The 21,229-nt window shown below is 43.1% G+C and overlaps 1 non-coding gene across 1 annotated transcript; it reads right to left on the bottom strand.

The window, feature by feature from the left end:
* Positions 1-20,626: 20,626 nt before the first annotated feature.
* On the bottom strand, positions 20,627-20,698 carry Trnap-agg. The gene has a single exon. It is a non-coding gene; the product is annotated as a tRNA-Pro (tRNA).
* Positions 20,699-21,229: the final 531 nt, after the last annotated feature.

Here is a 21,229-nt window from a genome sequence, read left to right as displayed (position 1 = left end):
TGCCTCTGCAAGCCAGCATTTCCATACATTTTTTGCGGCTGGTGCGGCGACGACGACGATTAATTGTTGTAATTAATTTTTATTTAACTGTGAAAATGGAAATTCTTTTTTGTGTTGCCATTTTCAAATTGGCTTAAAATGTAAGTTATTATTGTGGCCAGAATTGTGCTACATCATGTCAAATTTCGGGGCACGGGTAATATACGGGTACCCGTACTCCCCACAGAGCGGTGTAGCACTTTGTGATGTCTATTAATTAAGCTACACGTGTGTGCGGGTGTGTGGCTGTGTGGCTGTGTGGCTGTGTGTGGGGGAGTTTGGACCTCCCTCCGTTTGTAGTTGTCAGTTTGTCAGGTGTTTAACCAGAATGAGGGAGGAGAAGAGGGCAAGGGATGCTCGACTGCATGTTGTGAGTGATAATTACAAGTTGGCAAAACTTTCCGCACTCTCAATCGTCGCCGCAGATAGAGGCGGTGGGGAGGAAGGAGGAGACGAATGCCCAAGCCAGTAATTAAAATTAAGCCGACGAGCATTTGGGACCCATTTTATTAGTTTATCCTTCGCCAGCATCCACTGAAAAAGCATTACTTGGAAATTTATCAAAAAGAAAAGATGTACAAAAGGCTTCTCTTATTCCTACAAAATGAAAAAAGAAATCTCGGGCCAAACTCAACCAACTTTACGCATTGAATCCTTTCATTTAAGGATTTCGGACTCTCGTTCTGTCTTCCTCTTCCTCTTCCACTCCAACTGTCCCCCCTATCTACTGTGTGTGTGTGTGTAATGTGGATAAACTTTTGTCTAAGTATTACCAATAAAATTGATGGAGAAATAGTCCAAAACTATTTGGCTGTAGATAAAAAAAAACTTTTTCGCTGGGCACGCGGCAGGGGTGGAAAACTCAACAAGAAACTCTCAAAATGCTCTAGAAGAAGCAGAGACAGCTTAGCTTAATATTAAAATTCCCAACCCAAGCGATACCCAGCCCCAAACTAAGAACAATTTGGGTGCCATGAAATTGGCGAAGTCCCATTGTTATGACACAGGGGAGAGCGTAACGGTAAAATACTTTTGTAAGTAAGTGTTTGGGTTGGTTCTCCTTTTCCACCTCCCTCCTGCACCCTTTCCCTAGCTTTCTTTTGGGGATCAAAACTCTTCGGCATTCAAGTTTTGAACCAAAGAGCTTGCCAGCTCTAAAGTCCAACGGAAGTACAAAAGTAAGTAACCAAATGAATAAATGAATAAACCCAGTTGAATGCATCAGTGTATCGGGATGGTTTTGGGGGAGCTTCAAATTTGAGTTCTGTGGACTATGAACGAGACTTGGAACCCAAGGGAATTAACGATTAAACCACAGGACTGAAGTAAGGCCGCAAATAAAGTAAGGAAAACTAAAACGAGCGGAAACGTTGTGAGCCACGGCAAGGGCCGCGGCTCTACTTTTACACCAGCTATTCAGTCTGTATATAGTATATGTATGTGAGCTTATGACTTATTCAACCAATGAAATATACTTTATTCGTAATTATATGTAACCGCTGGAATTGGTATCGCAAATGGGACGAATCAATTTGTTTGTTAGTGCGCGAATTCTCTCCATTTTGCTAGGAATTATGATGTGAGATGGGACAACATAGAGAGAACAGAGGTCATCTTTGTATTGAAAACCAGCAAAGACTTAGGAGTCTCCAACGAGCAGATGCAATAATATTTTTTATGAAAATTATTGGCACACTTGGTCGAAGAGACGACGAGCTGTTTTCGCTGCCACTGCAAAATCATATATAAAACCCAATCAAAGTTTCTTTGAGCAGGTGTTGCTCTCCTCCTCCTCCTACTTCTCCTCTTCCTCCCTTCCTGCTTTACCGACACCCAACTCCATTTTGGACCATTGAAGCCGAAACACGCACAACTTTCAGCTACTTGTAATTAGCTTTTCATGTCCGATTGGAAGCCAAAAAACGATATTCCCCCGCCATACGCTTGCTCTCGCGAAGCCTTACCCTGCCCATCGCCATAGCCTTCGCCCTCGCCCTCGCCAATCCCCATTCCCATTCCCACCCTCACACCAATCTAGACCCTCGCCCTCACCCTCTACGCCGCTGTCTATCCCAAAACTTTGCTTGCAAAAGCTCTCCTTCAACCGCTACGAAAGATTTAACTTTTTGATTGAGAAAACATCATTAACGCACGTAAAAGGTGAACTAACTATTTACGGTTATGTTCTCTGTATATGAGTGAGCTTGTGTGTGTGCCTGTGTGTGCCTGTGTGCGTGTGTGTATTTGTATTTGTAGGTTAAAAGTTTCGGATCTTTGCTATGGTAAAAATCAAACAGGGGAATTTGCGAGAAGAGCGGTAAACGAGGCCACGAGTGGTGGGTGGGGGGGGGAGGTGTAGCCAGCAAGAAGTTTCTAATCTCATTTACCGCAATCACTAACAAGGTTTTTTGTTGACTTCGCCGATATAATCAGAAGATGGCAAGGCAGTGCAGAGCTGGGCAGGGCAGGGCAGGGTAGACTTCAAAAATATGTCTGTACTCCAAAGTAAATTAAATAATTTAATCAATTATGAAATTAAGGTTAGCAGAGGAGAATAGCAACAGAAGCGAAGGCCCAATCAAGATGGCATTAAGCGTAATCTGATTTGGTGATGGGAGTTTTGTCAGAAATTTGCTTGAGATCCAAGAATCGTATAGAAATTTCAACGAAATTAGGGCAAGAAATTTTCCTTTGGCTCTAAAATAAACCAAAGCTACAAAAATAGTGTACAGGATTTTGGCGGGGTGGTTGAAAAGTACCACAAAACTAAAATCCAGATCCATAGATACTTCTGCCACTTAAACAATTTCAAACCATCCTTCAAATCCTGTTTTTTAAAGGGCAACCCGAAAAAAAAAGCCGAAACCACTTCCCTACATAAATAATGAAATATTTCTGCATAATCAATTAAACAACGCTGTGGCAAGGATCCATGCCAGACTACCCCAAATCAAATTGCTAATTCGTTACCTAAAAATGGCACCCCACATACGGGCATTCGTTAGACACTGAAACCCTCCCCTAGGACCATCCGATCCCTCGAAAGTGCTTCATCAAAGTCAGCGACATCTACCTGGTAGATGCCAAATTATTTATATCGCACTTAAATTGGCAATGAATAGAAAATTAGGGTTTCTATTTTTAAAAAGGGGTGAGATGGTGACGGTCTCCCCGACACCGATGACAGCTGCTCTCAGCTCTCAGCTCTCAGCCCTCAACTGAATAAATCTCCTTAACCTCCACTCAGGCATTAAGCCATTGATCGGCACTCCTCTGCGTCGCACAGCCGCATCGGGAGAAGAAAGCAGAAAGGCCCGAAGCGATCCTAAGTAAATAATAATCAAAGAGAGAAGCGAAAGAGCAAGGGAACAAATATCTTAATCTTGGAACAATTAACGTTAGACTCAAATGGTCTCGGGTAGGACCTTAATTTAATAGAGAATAATGAGAGTAGTCAATGTAAAAATGTACTCAGATACCAACAGAGTGCCAAAGGATTAGGGCGGAATCGAAATCTGGAGCACAATTCTTTGTACGCTGCTCTCCACTCCCTTCTCCCCCGACCCCTCCTCTCTTTCCATTTTGATACCCTCATTTGGCTCCGATTTTCAGGGTACGTACTCCTAACAATTTTTCAAATTGAAAACATTTTCTTGTTCCTTCGCTTCAATTACGCCCACATACTCGTACCTGTACTGAGGCGAGGCGGCCACAAAGTGTGTGGAAAAATAAATGAAAAGCAAACTCGAATGTGAACTGAGAAAAGACGGACAGAGAGCGCTGTGGCACCAGCATGAGATGGAGATGGAGATGGCGATGGTGGCGCCCCACCCAGCAGGAGGTGCGTTTTGGGGGAATACCAGTTTTATGCGAACTAAATTTAGCTGAAGTAGGTTTCTTAGCACATTGACCAATTTTTGTTATATTCAAAATAGTTTTATCCGATAAGGTACTTCTTTTGAATGTAAAATGTAACCATTCAATTGATACATTTGTTAGCCATGTATTTCGATCACAATTTATCATCCGTTGGCCACAAAGCGCCCAATATCCCAATCGTCTTAGCCTTGGTGCAAAACTCCTATGTAATTCGACTGGGGCTTGTAGTCATTTGTCTGGAAACCTGAATATAAAACTTACTCACAATCGACGAGCAGGCAGCCCAAGGTACACACAGGCTGCTGGCAAAATACACACAGCATTTCGTTCATTGACACGCATTCAAAAAACCACCAAAAATAAGAAGAAGCAGAAGCAGGAGCCAAAGCTGAAGATGAAGATGAGGAAAAGCGGGCACCAAAGCAGCAAAGTAAAAAAATTTGTCCGCTTCGTTTTCCGCTTGAATTACAAATTGCAACATCAAAAGTTTGACATTCTCTTTCCTTCGTAGCGCCTTGCCATCGGTTTGGTTTACCCACAGCACTACACAGAGAAAAAAGTCCAAGAGTCCATCAAGCCATTGAAAGCCATGAAGAGCTCAAATTCTAAAGTATCGCACCGGTAGTTATCGCTGCGTAGCTTTGGCCTTAAAAAGAGACCTTTTATTGTTCGATCAGCAAAAGTATCAATTGTTTTTTTCTCAGTGTACCACGCTTCAGCCTTTGCTTGCTTCCACTCTTCATTTTCTTCTCACTTTTGTGCTTCTGCTTCTGCTTCTGCTCTCCTCTCATTCTGTTATTGCTCCTGTTGTTGCTATTGTTGGTTAACAATGCTTTTCGGTTCGGCACTGTTCCTCTGCTCCTTGAAGCTCCTGCTTCTTCTGCTGCTGCTTCTGAATGCCGAATGCCGAAAGGAAAGCAATTTTCCAGCAATATGTTGAACGTATTAGAATTTTGTTTACACTCGAAATGGAAAACATGTTGTGCAGTGCCAGTTTGAGGAGAGCTAGAGAGGAACGGGACCGAGAAAGGGAGACAGACTGCGAGTGGGAGCGGCAGTGGGAGTGAGAGACAGGAAGGGAAGCTTTCCATACATACAAATATCTCTCGCTCATTTGTTTACTTTGAAATGTAGTTGTCAGGATAGGATTTTGGTGGGCGTGGAAGTATATTTTGATTTGGTTTTTCGGCAGAAAATTTCCCGAAAACTTTAAACCAACCATCAGCTTCAGCATCAGCATTAGTAGTAGTTCCACTCCCTTCTATAGACCGTATATACTACCGTATGCTAATTACTTTACAGAAGCACCAGTAGCAGCAGCAGCAGCAGCAGCTGTTGTAATAACTCAGCCATAAACTGCTCAATGTATACACTAAAAATTATGCATAATTATTTCAAAGCGTTTTCATTAATTAGCTTCCTGCTGCTGCAGCACCAGCACTGGCTGCAGTGCTTCAATACAGTCGAAGAAACTATACTTCTTGGGAAGAGCAGGCTTCAGTTCCACTGTAATTGATAATTCCCTGTAAGTGCATCGAATACAACAGAAATTTCTCGCTATTCCCTATCCCTATAAAAATGTGTTGGGCCGTCGTCGTCGCCCGATACTTTGCTCATATCGATGCCAGCGAGAGAAGCGAGTGAGTCGGGGGTTGATGCACAGATCGTCGATTTTCAGTGTCTTGGTCAATATTCTGGCTGTTATATTTTTTATATATATTTTGGTGTCCCATTCATACCAATTTGCCGGGTTTAAATAAACTGTATAACTTTATTTTTAATATTTTTCGAAAGAAGTATAAAAAGGCAAAAGAGCGTTCAGTAATTCAAGGTCACTTTTAAGAAAACTATATCGGTTTAAGATTCTCATTTGAAACTGAATTCAAAATGGTTCTTTCACGACTGCTCAAAACAGATATTTAGCGCATTTTCTCACAGTGTGCCGTGCCACTTTCCGACAATGTATGTAGGTCTCTAGGTGGCGCCACCCGCACATCGCGGCGCAGAGATTTCGACAATTTAATACCTCCATTATTAATTGAAGATAGACCGAAGGCAAGCCGTTTGGATGGTCCCAGGGAGCGGTAGAACTAGTGGGGCAAGGACCCAGCCAAAACTACGTTCAACATTTTATGGTTTTGCTAAAAAGTTGTATTTTCTGTTTCTGGCTTCATTCTTTTTTTCCGTGAGTTGCGCTGAAAGCTTTGCCCCATAACTTTTAGAATATTAATGATGAGAGGAGGAGCTCAACTTTTGCTTTCCTTTCTTCCACATTGCATTATTATATTATGCATTGTTGTTGAAAGAATGCAGGAAAGATCAATTGTAAAATGCTGAAGCATTGCTATGCTTCGAATAATGGACGCTCCCTCCCTATATGGTGTGTCATACATATATTTCGCTCGATTTCCCAGAAATTTCTTTGATGGGGCAAGTAGGAGTTCAGGGTAATCCTTCCTAATAACCGCTGAAAAGGTCAGCGAGCAAGCAAAACGTTTCCATTGTAAAGGTCACCGGGAAGGAATTCTCCGTGTAATTGATTGGATTTGAGAGCAGCCAGAGCAGCGCTGATGATGATAGATGGATGCTTTATTTGCTGTTCAGTTGCTTGTGTGGGAGACGTGAAAGTTTTTCTCCTTTCTTCAGCATAATTCGTTCGATTTGTTATGGCAAAATTAGGAAACTTCATTGAATAGGGGAGTAGTGTTTGTCTGAAGTGAACTCAGAGGGATCTGGAACGAAATGCTACAGGGAATGATAGTATTTGCCACTATATTATTGTAAAGATATCCGCCCTCAAAGGATTGTAGGGTATGAGCCCATACAAATGCAGTGGAAAGTCAGAGATCCAGAGATCCATTCTCTCATCGGCCTCAGAGAACCTTGGGTATGGTCTTTCTCATTCATCTATTAATTAAACCTCGTCTCAGGAACATCTGCGCCAAATTTCTTCTTATGTTTTGATCAAAATGGCTTAGCTGATGTTTTGAGTATTATATGGCTATAATCCAGCGTGGACTTTCACTAATACTTTCCCTTTTTCTCTCCCTCTCTCTATCCCTCTCTCTCTCTATGTGTGTCTTTCTCCATATCTGTGTGTTCTCTTTCCCCCTGAGCCTGCTCATTAGCGTTTCATAAATTTGATTAAGACAATTCCAAGGGGAATCTGTTGTTTGCCTGTTTGTCTACGAAGGGGAGAATGCGCGTATTGGAAGCAGGACAATGACAGCCACAGCCACAGTTACAGCCCAGCTCTTATCCCCCTAGCATTTGGCAAATTAGCAGGCCATGGCTATAGCCATAGCCACCACCAAAATGATGCACATATTGCATACGGCTACCATTGCCACGGCCCGGCCTAATATATGGGGTGGATATACTAAATAACCCCTCATTTCCGTATGTACATATATTCATTTGTATGCAGATATACAGTGGAGCATGATGGAAAGTCTTTTAGAATTTCGACGCCACTTTAATTGGATTAATTTGCATTAATATTTATTAGAGGTTAATGCAGACAAAACATCAAATGGAGAACGGAACCTGTGGCTATTTGGGAAGCGAAGAAGAAGCTAGTATTTCATATTGAATACAAAATTTGTTCTTCCTTCTGCTTCCTGCTGCTGCCTCCCCAGAAACATGGCCACTGCCGAGTCGCTGATGGGGGAACGTGGCTAAAATGTGCACTTGGAACTTGGAACTTGGAACTGTCAAAGCAAATATGTCAAACATGGCAGAGTTTGTCGTCGGTTGTCCTTGGCTGCTGCAGCAGGAGCATTTTTTCTTGCCTTATTTGCTTTGCTTTCGAGCGATGTTTGCCTTCTTATGCGAGTATGCATGTGTATCTGTATGTGTATGTCCTGGCTGATGGTGGTACTGGCACTCCCGCTGTTGCGTCTTCCACTCCTGCTCCTGCTGCTGCTCCTGCTCCTGTGATACTCGTTCTGCTGCTGCTTCTGCTGCTGCTTCTGCTCCTGCATTTGTTTGTTAGCAAACATGTAAGTTGCCTTTGGCCAGCGCCCCAGGAGCCCCGGAGCAGTTAGAGAGGAGAGATACAGTGCGACGGCAAAGAGCAGACAGCCGAGACATCGCTTACTTCAATCATCTGGCACTTGGCTGGGTCCCTCTCTCTCTGTCTCTCTGTCTCTCAGTTCCTTTTCCTTTATGTCTGGCAACGCTTCTGGCCCCTCCCTTTACACAAAAGTAAAATCTATTTTACAATGCATGAACGTAGTTTTTCCTTGGTGAATCATTTTCTTGGGTTTCTGGTAGTTCCGCCTGCACGTCTTCTCCTTTTTTTATTTTGAGCTTGGTGCCCATTTTATATTTTTTGGCAAACACTTCATACTTCAGTCCGCAACCCTATATCTCCCCCTAAAGCCCCAACCCCAACCCCAACCCCAACCCCAACCCCTCCGCTCATGATGTATTTGATTTCGCAAAGTGCGCGCTGGAAATTTGATTTCGACTGCTGCAGTCATAGCAGAAGGAGCAGGAGGACGGCGCTGTGGACGAGTACGAGCCATGTCTGCCATGTGCCAGTACCACACACACACACACACACACACACACACACACACATCCAATGTCCTCTCGTGCGGCAAACACAAAGCAACCTCTTCACAATCTCTTTCTTGGCCTTTGTCCTGCTGCTGCTGCTGATGCACATTGTCATATGTTCAGTGTTCAATATCTGGATACAGAACTGGGGGCAAATAGCTTTGATTCGGGACATCCTCATAAGCTTCAATTATCAGCGCGTTATTCTTAACCCCTTCTCAATGGTACAGAAAAGGAAATACTGAGGAGGGCAGAAACTATCGGAAGAGCACTCAGAAGACTATATAGATTTAGTTTCTAATCCGCATTACTACTGCAAGCTTCTTGGAAATTCTTGATTCGTGTATTTTAAATTGACATTTTAGTGACTCTCTTTCTCATCACTTCATCCCTTATAATTACCCCTGCCTTCTGAAGTTCCAAGTGCCATTTTCCTCAGCTTCCTCCTCCCTCTCCAGCCCTCAAATCAAATCCAACTTTCTGTTGACATCAGCCAGAGCCACCATACCTCAAGCCCCACAATCAGTGACACCTTTCTATGGAAAACAAAAGCTAAAATCCATTAACGTTTTGACGCCAGCTTCTGCCTGAGTCCCAGTCCCAGTCCCTGGTCCCAGGTCCCATTGCCGTTCCAGTGAAGCATCATATAACTATAACTATAATGCTTATCACGCTCCACACTCCAGCACGCTGAGGACTTTCTTTGATTATCCTCAGAGCCCCACATCCGCCCAAACCCACCCCACCCAATGAGGCGAAAACAAATGACAAACTTTTCAGCGCTCTGGATTCGAATTTAACTCGTTAACAAACCATAAAGTAAAATTTATGTCTTCTACGTGTGTGGGCTGAGGATAGCTGAAGAGAGAGAGAGAGAGAAAGAGAGAAGTCCCAAAAATCTCACGTAAAGTCTACCCCTCATAGGTGCGAAATCGCTTTCATCTAACCCTCCGTCTAACTATCTGTATCTCTGTCTATCTTTATTCAATCCATCCGAACTTTCCGTTAGAGTTCTTGTGTGTTGGGTCCTTCCTGCATCTTCACTTTGATGTTATATTGTTGGGTGCTACGGTAGGCTAGAGCTACAGCTCCAACTAGAGCTAGAGGGTAACTAGACAGTTAAGAGACAATCGAATCGAATCCAAGGGAAAACGAAAGGATGGTCGCAGACAGAAAAAATATGGAACAGGGCGAAGGAGAAAGAAAATCTTCCTTCGACGTTCAATGTTCAATGTTGCATTTGAGGCTTTGACTGCGTCACTGCACGTCTATAACATTTCCCTGACACACGACTACGAGTACGAGTACGAGTAGGTAGGTATGTATGTACATGTGTATGAATGTATCTAAGTATCTACATATAGTACATATGCGAGAGTATAACTGATATTTTACGTGCTAGAGAAGCTATTTTCCTACATATGTGTGGGTAATGATTCGGTATGTTCGGTATATTTTATGTCCTTGGATAAATTGAATTTCACAAAATTGTTGAAGCATAAAACCTGCTTCAAGTGAAATTTTAGCGTGCTCATTCTCGTATAAAATAATGTTTTCTGTCTGTCATTCCACTGGAGAAGAAGACATGGAAGCAGGAGAAATTCTCCATCCTCTATCGAAGAAAAGAAATGCCGCGTCACAGAACATGCAACAGCAAAAACAACAAAAACAACAAAAAGAAGAAGCTAAGGCTAATTTACAAGGATGGACAACATTTAAGTCAGGTCTAAGCGGGAAGGAGCTGGTGGGGCAAGCGGGGCAAGAATGAGTATAGTGAATGGGAGATGTGGGTCGGGACACTGGCAAACTTTGGGACTGCTGTTTTGTCAGGCATATCCTCCACATCCACATTCACATTCACGCACTCGCACACACATCCTGCATCCATCCGCCGCTGTCAACGGGGGCTCAACCGGCAATCGCCACTTCCGCATCAATGCTCCAATTCGATATGAAGCGAAAAATCAAACCAAAGGCAGAGCAGAGCAGAGGAGATGAGGGGCAGTGGCAAACGAGAAAAGGAAGACGAGACCATGTAGGAGATGGAAGGGTTCGGTGTGGGACAAATGAACCACAACAAAATGTCCGCAGAATACAAATTATATTTGGTAATCCCATTAGGCAGAAATTTAAGCTAATCTCCTAATTTTAAGCAAAGAGTAAATCGCCTCTAAGGAAATTACTGGGGAAAACATTTTACACACCTTCGATCTCTGATCGATTCCATTAAAAGTACAACACAATTTCATACATAGCACTCGTAGGATTCGATGCAACTTCGAGTATTATCGGGATCAAAAACCCTATAAAATAAAGCACAAAATCTATTTTATCATTAATCAGCCCGTGTATCTAAGGCTTCGACCTTTCATAGACAGGAACGATTTCTCCTTCTATTTGGCCTAGTGGATTTTTTCTAGCATTTTTCTGAACTAACAAAGAGTTGGTGCTGGTGGGGGGAGAGGCAAGTAATGAAGAGATTTATCATTCCATTAACTGCTGGTGACTGGGAAGTTTCAGTCCCGGATTCTCTGGTCTGGTCTGTGTTGGCAGTCCTCATACAAATTGCTCATTATGAGAATGTAACTCTATCCCTCCCCCCCACTCTATCTAGCATTTTCATTGTGGAAGGGAAATCAAATCCTTGATTTAATTTGTGCTTCGCTAAGCTTCACACTCAACTTACTCCCACCCAACCCAACTCATTCCTCCAATTCGCACTCTGGCATTCTCCAACCCCATCCAAAACCCAATGCCAACCTTTATTTTAACCCTCTATATTTGTACATATGTAAGCTGCCACGGCAAAGCGTTAGTAGAAGGGGAGGCCATTGCTTCATGACGTCAGCCAAAAACACTTGAATGGGCGCCTGCCTCAGCCTCAGCCTCAGCCTCATAATGTGTCGAAACGGGAAACGAACTTTGGGGAAGACGTTTAAGGTCGTCGCAAGGAGCTCTGGAGCCGTTAAATGTGCATCTAACTGACACTTGAGCGCAGTTGCCTGACAACTGGTTAAGTTGAACAAAGGTTCCATCTCTGATTGGGGGACGGGAAACTCTCCGAAGAAGGGCGATATTTAGGCAACTCTTGTAATATTAATTTATGGGAATATTTAACATTTTCCACACTTAACTTGAGCATTTTATGGTCAACAGTTTTCCAGAACCTAAATGAGCGTAAAACAGCTGCCAATGCGGCCCGAGACACAGACCCAAAGGCACAGATCTTAGACCGGGCATAGCCCATGAAATGACCGAGGGACAAGGACTCAGAAGGGGGTACGATTGGGTGGGGGTATATGTGTATGGCATCCAGGCAAGCAGAAAATAGGGCAACAAATGAGGTAGATAATTCCATAAGCAAATTCGCAGATTACAACCCCGCAAATGGCATCCTTGACCAAAGAACCCATCATATTTTCGCCGTAACCTCTCTCCATCCCCATCCTCATTCCACTCAACTATTGTGGACCCCAAATAACAAGGTCGTGCGGCACTTCGTGTGTTGTGTTCTTTTCAAACCAATAAATGTAAAATTTTCCTTAAGTACATAACAAAAGGGATCATAAAATAAACCAATAAATACTGTAGTAGAATTTTGGGCGCTCTCTCCATGCTCTCTCTTTCTGTGCCTCCCCCCTCCACTATCTTGCTCCGGCATGGATTTTGTGATTTCATGCTGAATATTTTTCTCCTTGAGACTTACTTGGAGAACTGTTGTTATTATTGTTTGGTCGCTATAAAATGCGAGGCACACAGGCCCGTACAAGTACAACAGAAGAGACATCAAATAAGATATAATAAATTTATGCAAATGCCTGTGGGTGACGGGGGAAGGGGGAAGAGCAATGCTCGCATGAGAGGTACTTCGGCTCTGCTTAAGCTGCCAAATTGTAACTGAATATCAAACAATGGCATCCTGTCCCAATTCCATTGAACCTTGAGCCCAACAAAATTAACATTGAAGGCCTTTTAAAAAAAATCGTAGCATTCATAGAAAGAGGCCTTGCTAATTGCTTTGATTTGAAGGGTATTTTATGGTGAAATATGGATCGATTTGAAAACATAAATTTGCATAATGCAACATCATTTTTACTCACGAACTAAGCCGAATTTGTTGGATGGATTTGGGATTCTTTAATTATACCCGATACTCAAAATGAGTATAGGGGTAAACAAAAATATTCAAAAATAAGAATACTTCACCTTAACATTTAACCAAATTTGTTTTTAATAACACAAGAAATTGATCTTAAATTAATTTTCAGCTTTTGGTCATGGTCTATTCCTGGAAATGCCCTTATACACGCCCTGGCACGCAGTCCAGTTACAGTTTATTCCCAGATGGCGTTATCCGAAGAGCCATTCTAAGAAGTTTTCGACCGCCGAGCTGCTCACGCTTGCGCAATTAGTGGTCCGAAAGGATGAATAAAAAAAGGGAGAGGGAAGGGCCACTTCTTTGCTTTTGCATAAAATATGAAATCAATTTCCCATACCAAGCCGCACTTTTATATGCAATTATTTACACATTTTAGTGTTATCAAATTGTTTTCCAATTGTGCCAGTGCCTGTGCGTGTGCCTGCCTGCTGGAGCTGCTCCTTTAAACTCCACACGAGTATCTGTATGTATGTATGTATGTGTGGATGCGTGTGCTGTGCGTGTTGGTGCCTGTCAAATGGCAGTTTAACGGCTTTAAGTGCCTTGCTGGCTCTCTTGCATGCACGTGCCTCGTTTGCTGCTGTTTATTCCCCCCTTTGGATAATATAACGGGGAAAGGAAATGAGAAAAAATTGTGAATGGCATTTGTATGTGAAGAGGCTCGGCTCGGAAACTGTTTAACATTCATTTGGTCAACCAACAGGCCAGGCCCGACCCGCCCACACTCTACTCCACTCTGTCCCGTTGCTCTACGCGTTTGTCTGCTTTTGTCCCACTCACACTGCTACGCCCCTCCTGACGACTGCTCGCACTTCCACGCTCATTTTTTCGTTCTTATCGCTTGGCCATGCGACGCTTTTTAAGTAGCCGCCAATGCGTTAAATTGTGTTTTGCGATTATCAGGAGCGTCCTCTCTTGTGGACCGCTCAATCCCTCTCTCTGCTTGGCCTCCCTATCCATATGACACTTTCCCGTTAATGGGAGGGGTGCAGAGGGAGTGAGCAGAAAAGAGTGACTTGTGGGCCTCTCATAAATGGCGCTGAAAGCGGGTACACCTGCGCTCCTAGCGGGGCTGCTGATTTTCCTTGCTTCTGTAGGTGTGACCCTCTCTCTCTCTCTCTCTCACTCCCTGTCGCAGTGTGTGTGTTTTTGTGCGTGTATTTTGCAATTTATTTTAACGGCTCACGCTTTTGGACCCTGGTAACCGCTTTTAATGCCCCAAACGCGTCGAGCTAATTTTGTGGCATTTTTATGCCACCCCCTCATGCCCTGTCCCTGTCCCTGCCCACAAGGTGTGTCCCAGCTGTGCGATCATTTTTATTTTGCTTTTGGACGATATTACGCGGTAATTAGATTCTAAAATATCCCATAAAATATTCATGCGTCATCCATTGTGTCTTTTTATGGCACCTAAACATATGTAACTGCATATACATACATATGTATGTACATATGCTGAATGCATACGTACGAGTGTGTGTAACAGCCGCTGCCTCTTTGGAGCCACTTTCCGAACATACATACATATCTCTTTCGCACTCATCTCTCGCTTTGGTCAATTTGATAGCAGCAAAAGCATTTAAAAGCCATGAAAAGCATCTAAAACATAGCATGACACAAATGAGAGTGGAATGGAATGGAAGGGATGGATGGAAGGGAAGGGAAGGGAGTCCGAAGGGAGGTCTGAACACCAGAGCGCGAAAGAGGAGCAAATTTACAAATTAAGCAAATCAAAAGCAGACAGAGGTTTGTCGGCAAAGGTTATGGGGTGGTGAGTACACCGTATGTATCGTATGCAGGGAGTTGTGTGGGCGGGGGTATGGGGACAGGGGTCGTTGGTCGAGGGCTGAGGCAGCGTTAAAAGCGCGACTAATGAATAAGTAATCAGGAAGCGCAAGTCACTTTTTTCGACGCTACTTTATAGGGTATGCGGAGTATGCTGGGACCCAGAAAAATTAGTTTCCCAATAGATCGCGTCCTAAAATTGTATTTGAAAACACAAAATTGCACTCAGTAAATAGTACAGACAGGGTATTCCTTATTCGCATATAACGGCTGTTACACTGCTTTCCATGCCAGCCAAAAAACAAGCAAACCTTTGATATATTTGTCCCTCTGAGTGAAAGGTCCATCTGGTGCAGGGCTGCTTTGCTCTGGCTCTGGCTCTGGCTGTGGCTCTGACTGTGGCCCTGGTCTCTGGTTTGTCTCTCCATTTGCTCGACCAGCTCGAGCAGCAGAAGCATTAGGACGCATATAATATGGTTATATTCATAAAATATGAACTCTCTGCTCCACTCTGGGTGACAACTACCAAAGACTTCCATTCCTTTCCCACTCTCACGCCCATCCCCATCAGCATCCCTACACTCCCATCCTGCTAACTAGCTTTGTATGCCAGTAACATTTTGAAGCGTCTTGTGGCGCATAGTTGCGGGCTAACAAAATGCTGGTTAGGGGGGCTTTGGGGTGGGGGTGGGGGTGGCGAGGTAGGTGGAGGCCCTGTTAGTAGCCACATAAGTGTTTGTGTGTGCCGCAAATTATATTTGTACATTAAGTTTTCGCAGCGGCAGTGGCAACAGCCAAAGGCGAGCCATCCGTGGTACGGCAGTTGACTTTGTTCCTTCAGCGGGAGTGGGGCAGGAGGGCAGAAGGGCAGGAGGGCTGGAGTAGGACCAAAGGGAGCAGCATCCTTGTGGTTGGCGTTGGCTTTTGCAACTCCTCAGCCTGCTGCTCCTCATCGTTTTCGCTGTCGTTGTATGCCACAAAAATTCCTAAGAGCTCATTAATTATTGAGATACTATAAACAAGCTGAAGCTGTGCTCGCTTTTCTCCCTCTCCCGTCCTCTCTCTCTCTCTCTCTCGCTCTCTCGCTGAGAGCAAAAGGAAGTCAAGCTCGTTTGTGGCCGCCTACAGCCTCAGACACATTTGCAACGTGCCCCGGCCCTGGCCCCGGCTCAGGCCCCAGCACCCAATCTGAACGAAAGTGGACAGTTTTTCTTTCGTACATACATACCTACATACATACATATGCATGTACACACATACATATACCCCTGTTTGACGGAAAAGTATTTCGGGCTTCGCATGAACTTTGCGATTCCAAGTCCGATAATCGTTACTCTAATAATGCAATTTTATAATTTTTATCATATTTATGCAGTCTTCAGGCTTTTCGAAAGCAGTTCAAAAATTTTTGTGAAACAATATTCCAACGTTCCAAAAAGTATGCTACGATTTTTTAATTTCTAAAACTAGTTCCAAAGGTTTTGCAAATATTTGAAATGCGACAGATCATTTCGTAAATAAATCCAATCTATCTGAAATTTTTGTTCTTGCCTATTTGTAGTTTTCCTTTAAAATTAATTTAAACCTCTGTCACACGGGACAGACATTTCTTGGCTTAATAAAGGCTAACAAATATACCGTTGACCGACATTGGGCAAATTGGCATTTGTTTTATATAGTTCAATATATTAGAAAGACTTAGAGGAAAAACTTGTATCAATAATCATCATTCTCATAGGAGAAAATAGTAAAGAAAAACTGGACTTAGGGAGACTTGAGTTAGTGAAATTCTAAATCTATTGGTGAAATTAGCTGAGTTTCAATATATTTAGAAAATAATAACGGGACAAAAGTGTGTGACTTTACATTTTTAGGCCTTGGAGATACCCATGTGTACCCTTATCTAGACAGAGATACATATCTTTAATGGCTGCTAGAGTACAGCACTCTTCGGCTTCCCGCGAATAGCTTTCGATTTTCAATGTGCTCCGCATTTGCCATCCCCCAAGACCCCTTCTTGAGGCACTTGCTTTCATTTTATTCTCTACTTTTACTTCATTTTCCTCACCACAAACACTCAAACTCTTACACGCACACACACACATAGCATTCCTCTGCAGCCAGGCACACACATACACGCGCCTTTCGCTCTATTCATAATTTATGCCAAAAGCACATTGGGCCATCCATGCGCGCGCTTACCCATTCCCATTTCCATCCCATCCCATCCCATTCCCATCCCATTTCTGTTTATTCCCGTTTCCCACCATTCAGTGCGAGGACCGGAAATGCCACCATATATGTGTTCGTGGGGATTCCTTGGGGCATTCAGGGTGGCGGTAGCAGTGGTAGTGGCATTGGCAGGGGAGACTGGGACTGGTGCGGTCTGGGACTTGGGGGCAGACGACAATGCGTGACAATAAGAGGCCACGGCTGACACTTGAACTGCGCTCCTATTGTCATTTAGTTTTGTCACAACACCTACCCCCATTCGGCCACAGAGCCACCCGCTGTGCAAGGTTTGGTTCTTGGGTTCTTTTTGGGGGCTTGTGTGTGTGTGTACTGTAGCACATAATTTTTCCAACATCCTTAAATGCCCCCCACCCCAGCCCACCCTTTTCTTAAATGCCACAGAGTGCTAAATTGCACACACTCACACATATGTTCTGCCCCTGGGGGATGGGCAAGAGAATGAGTAGCATTAGTAATAATATTTGACCCATGCACTACAATTAACGTCACACACAAAATAGACAACAAACGAAATGGGGACACACATATGTATGTACATATTTCTGAAGCCACCAAGTGGAATATTTGGGTTGCTCAGAGGGTTTCGTGGGTCCTGGGGGTGTAGAGAGCACTCTTTGATGACTAAAATGTACACGGAATGTTCCTTAAACTATTTGATAACATTCGGAAATATGATGGCAAGAATTTTGGTATAAGAAAAGTTTTGGTATTTATGTGGGGTAAACAATTGTAATACCAGAGAAAAGTTTGAGATACAGTAATGGGAAAAGAAATAATCGCTATCTTAGATTGGAACACATCATTCCAGATCCATTACTTACACTGTCCCAAGGTAATGCTTAACACTCATCTAACATCTACGAATCTTAATTAATTTGGAGCTCTCTCTCTCTCTCTTTCTCTCAGTGTGTCCATCTCCCTTTGATCAACACCTTTCAACTGTGCCTGTTATTGTGGCTCCTGTTTTTCAAGAATTCTTCTTTCGGAAAGTCCTGCATCCACAGTACTTGTGTTCCTTTCAAATCGGCAATCGATTCCGTTGCTTTTGTGCCTGCATTGCTCGACCCCAATGTCCGTTGCCGTACTAATTTCCATCCGAATCTACATACCATATCTTCCATCTCCTTCCCTGTATCTATCACTATTTCTGTCTCAGTCTCTGTCTCTGTCTGGCTGCGTGTAATTCGAGTGCACACACTTTTTGGGGAAATTCTCCTCGTGTGTGTGTGTGTGTGAATCGCTCTGTTCCAATGCCAAAAATTTCTTTTGATTTGTACGCCTGCCTTTCATCTCCGCAACCCTTCTTACTGCTCTGTCATCCGATTCTTCCTCCTCCCCCCCCTATATATCTTCCTTTCCAATGCAATTTAGTAGGTCAATCGGACTTCTTCCTGTCCATTTTTTGTGTACTATATATGTGCGTTCTTCACACACACGTCACTGCTATTTGGAGTGGGGTGGGGTTGGGGTTGGGGTTAGTTTTGGGTGTTGGGTGTTGGGGAAGTTGTGGCGCAGGGGAAATGTGATTGTGACAGTGGGCGTGCCAGTCAGCCACGCCTACCCACAGTTGTCATGCCAAATACAGTGCAATCTCCACTTCCCCATGCCCCGTCCTCCATTTCCTGAGAACCCCAACGCCCCTGCCGTTCCTCCACCGCTCCGCTCCGCTTCTCTCTCTGTGTTGCATGCAAACGTCTCGAACAATAAATTCGCTTGCATTTCTCGAACCAAAAATGTGTGCATCGTGCACCCTTTCTACTCACTCTACAAACCCCATCCCCATCCCCTTCCCCTCCCCCTCCCTCTCCCATAGTTTTGCCCCTGTTTGTGGCCTGCCTGTCGCCTGCCTGCCACCACAGGACATAGTGCATATTTGATTTTATCTGTTAACTCTTTTAGCCACAAATCTACACAACTGCCCCAATGCAACCAGAAATGCGTTTTGTTGGTTTTGCTTTTGGTTTTGCTTTTACCAAACAGCCGACACCCTTCTATCGCCCCCTCCTAGGGCTTGGATCCGTGAGTCTGGCTGTGACAGGCGACCTAGGCCTGCTCTCTCTGGGCTCTGTTCGGTTCGGTTTGGTTCCTGTTTTTCATCTGATGATGCCAATGTCCAGTGAACGTTTTTGGCATAAATGTATGCCTCCAATCCGTAGCTCTATCCAAACCATACTCGTGCATGTATGTGCGGGAATATGTGCCGACCAGCAACCGAAGTACTTTCTGCTCTCGGAAATACCAGTTCTCCCCACCCAATTTGTTTTATGACACACAGAATGCAGCCTCTCATTGTTATGCCCCAGAGTTGTGCCGACGAAGGGCGATATTGTTGATTTCTAGGGGTATAATTGGTACGTGATGCGGTTTGCAAGCAGGTTCTGCAATAGGTAAGCCGATAAGAAAGTAATGCGAAAAGTAGAAGTAATTACTTTGATTGATCTTAATTGAAATGGAAGTCTTTTCAATGCGGACTAAGATTCACCGATAAGAATTTTCTCAGGGGAGAGATAATCTACACTTGTCTGTACACAGTTTAGTGGCAAGTAACACGGGAACATGCGGCTTTGCTTACGTTGCAGTCTGACGGAACAACGTACATAAGTACCTATGATTAACGGAGATATTCGGCCATCGATAAAAGCAGTACAGAAGCCCATTAAGGTCAACGATGCAACTCCCGTAGCGCCCGTCTGGAGGCATCCACCAATATTGCGATTATATAGTTGAAATTCTAGCTGGAATTCTGAGCTGGAATAATGGGTGGCCAAGCAAGATGGCCAGTAAGATGATGGACATTTCCATGGAAAGATCCACCGACGGACGCCAAAAAATAAGATCTAACTTCCATATACTTCCCAATATTATTGGGAATCCACATGGAGGTCACACTGACTGCATAGTGACAAATCCGGTTCTTCCCAATGACTTTCTCATAAGAGCCAACATCCCAGAGCCAAATGGGATGACAGTCCAAGCAACTCAAAACAGTCCAAGCCAAATTCGAATCAAAAATTATCTTGTCATCAGTGAATTGGTCCAATTTTTCAAAATTTTTCTACCATATTTTCTTCTAAGATTTAGCAAGAACAATTCCGATCAGTATTCTGCAAGTACTTAAGTACTTGGCCTGAAAGTATGCTATGATTTATCTAATTTTTCTACGACACGTTATGTCGAGTAGTTTGTACTTTCTTGACATGCATATGTAGATGTTGTACAAGACATTACATATGCATGTATTTTACATAAAGCCATACGATTTTTATAAATAATATTTAAATTTGACTATGCTAACTAACTGTAACCTAGAATCACATTGCTTACGAGGGCCTAAGCTCATATGATCTCATATTTAAAAGAAAATCTTCAAGTAAATTATTTGGGGCGAATTTGATTTCTAGCAATTAAAATTCGAGTGTACATTAACGTCTCACAATTCAGTATTATTTTATAGAAATTTTTTACAGCTAATGGGGTATTCAATATTCGGTGAGTTTCGTTTATCTGTGGTTTTTTTGTTTTGTTTTGCGGTTGCAGCTGAATTTTTGCGTGTGCGGGTCGTCACATGAAAATTTATTGTTTATTGTGCAATGTGCAATTCATATTTTGTCATATTTTGCGAGCCTGGCCATGGCGGACATTGAATTTGATTTTGAATTGCTGTTGTTTTTGATCCAATCCGCATAAAATGTTCCATGTTCAACAGCAACAACAAATACGGGGGTCATTGTGTTTGGGGAATTTTTAATCTGGCTGAAAAGATATTTTGGCAAAGGATAAAGCGAATTCCGCCTGTCATAAAGGCAATATGCCAAAGTTTGACGAAAGCTAACCGGCTAGTAAATAATTAAATATTTATTCGAATTAGCAGCCAAAAATATGTAATGAAAAACGATATGTGCCTACCCATATGGTAGAAAAATTCAAAAAGTATACTATTTACAGCTTGGGCTCGTCCGGGATTTGAACCCGGGACCTCCCGCACCCTAAGCGGAAATCATACCCCTAGACCAACGAGCCAGTTACCAAAAAAGCGTCAAACTATAAAACTCGAAAACTAAAATTTCGGTTTTTTTTGTCGCTTTATTTGAGTTTTTTGCTCAAACTTTGTTTGGAACTGGTTACGAATTCAATCAAATGTGATGCCATAAACTGAATGAATTTAAAAGCAATTCGATTTTCTATTTATTTTTATAGCCGTTTATATTATTCACATTTTTTCTGCTATGCTCTGTTATGCTTTTTTCTGCCCCATAAAATATAGTTCATATGCTTCAACTTTCAGTGGAGTGGCCGTCATTGTTTGATTTTCAATATGAGCGCTTAAAACAAAAGACCAACAATAAAAAGCTGGAGAAATTGTTTTTCCCCCAATTTCAGCCCCTCCCCCCACCCCCCATATCAGCCACTATATCCCCCTTGACATATTGTTTTCTGCTGGGCGCTGGCTGTCCCGCTTTTGTTTGCAATTTTCCTACAAATATTTTAGACAAACAGCCAGTGAATGTTCCTTTGCTGCTCCTCCTGTCCGATTCCGCTTCCGATCCCGAT

This window comes from Drosophila miranda, chromosome XR (genome assembly GCF_003369915.1).
Source record: "Drosophila miranda strain MSH22 chromosome XR, D.miranda_PacBio2.1, whole genome shotgun sequence".
In the NCBI taxonomy this organism is placed as follows: Eukaryota; Metazoa; Arthropoda; class Insecta; order Diptera; family Drosophilidae; genus Drosophila; species Drosophila miranda.
The sequence above is the reverse complement of the archived record's forward strand: the minus strand, read 5'-3'. Positions and strand labels throughout refer to the sequence as shown.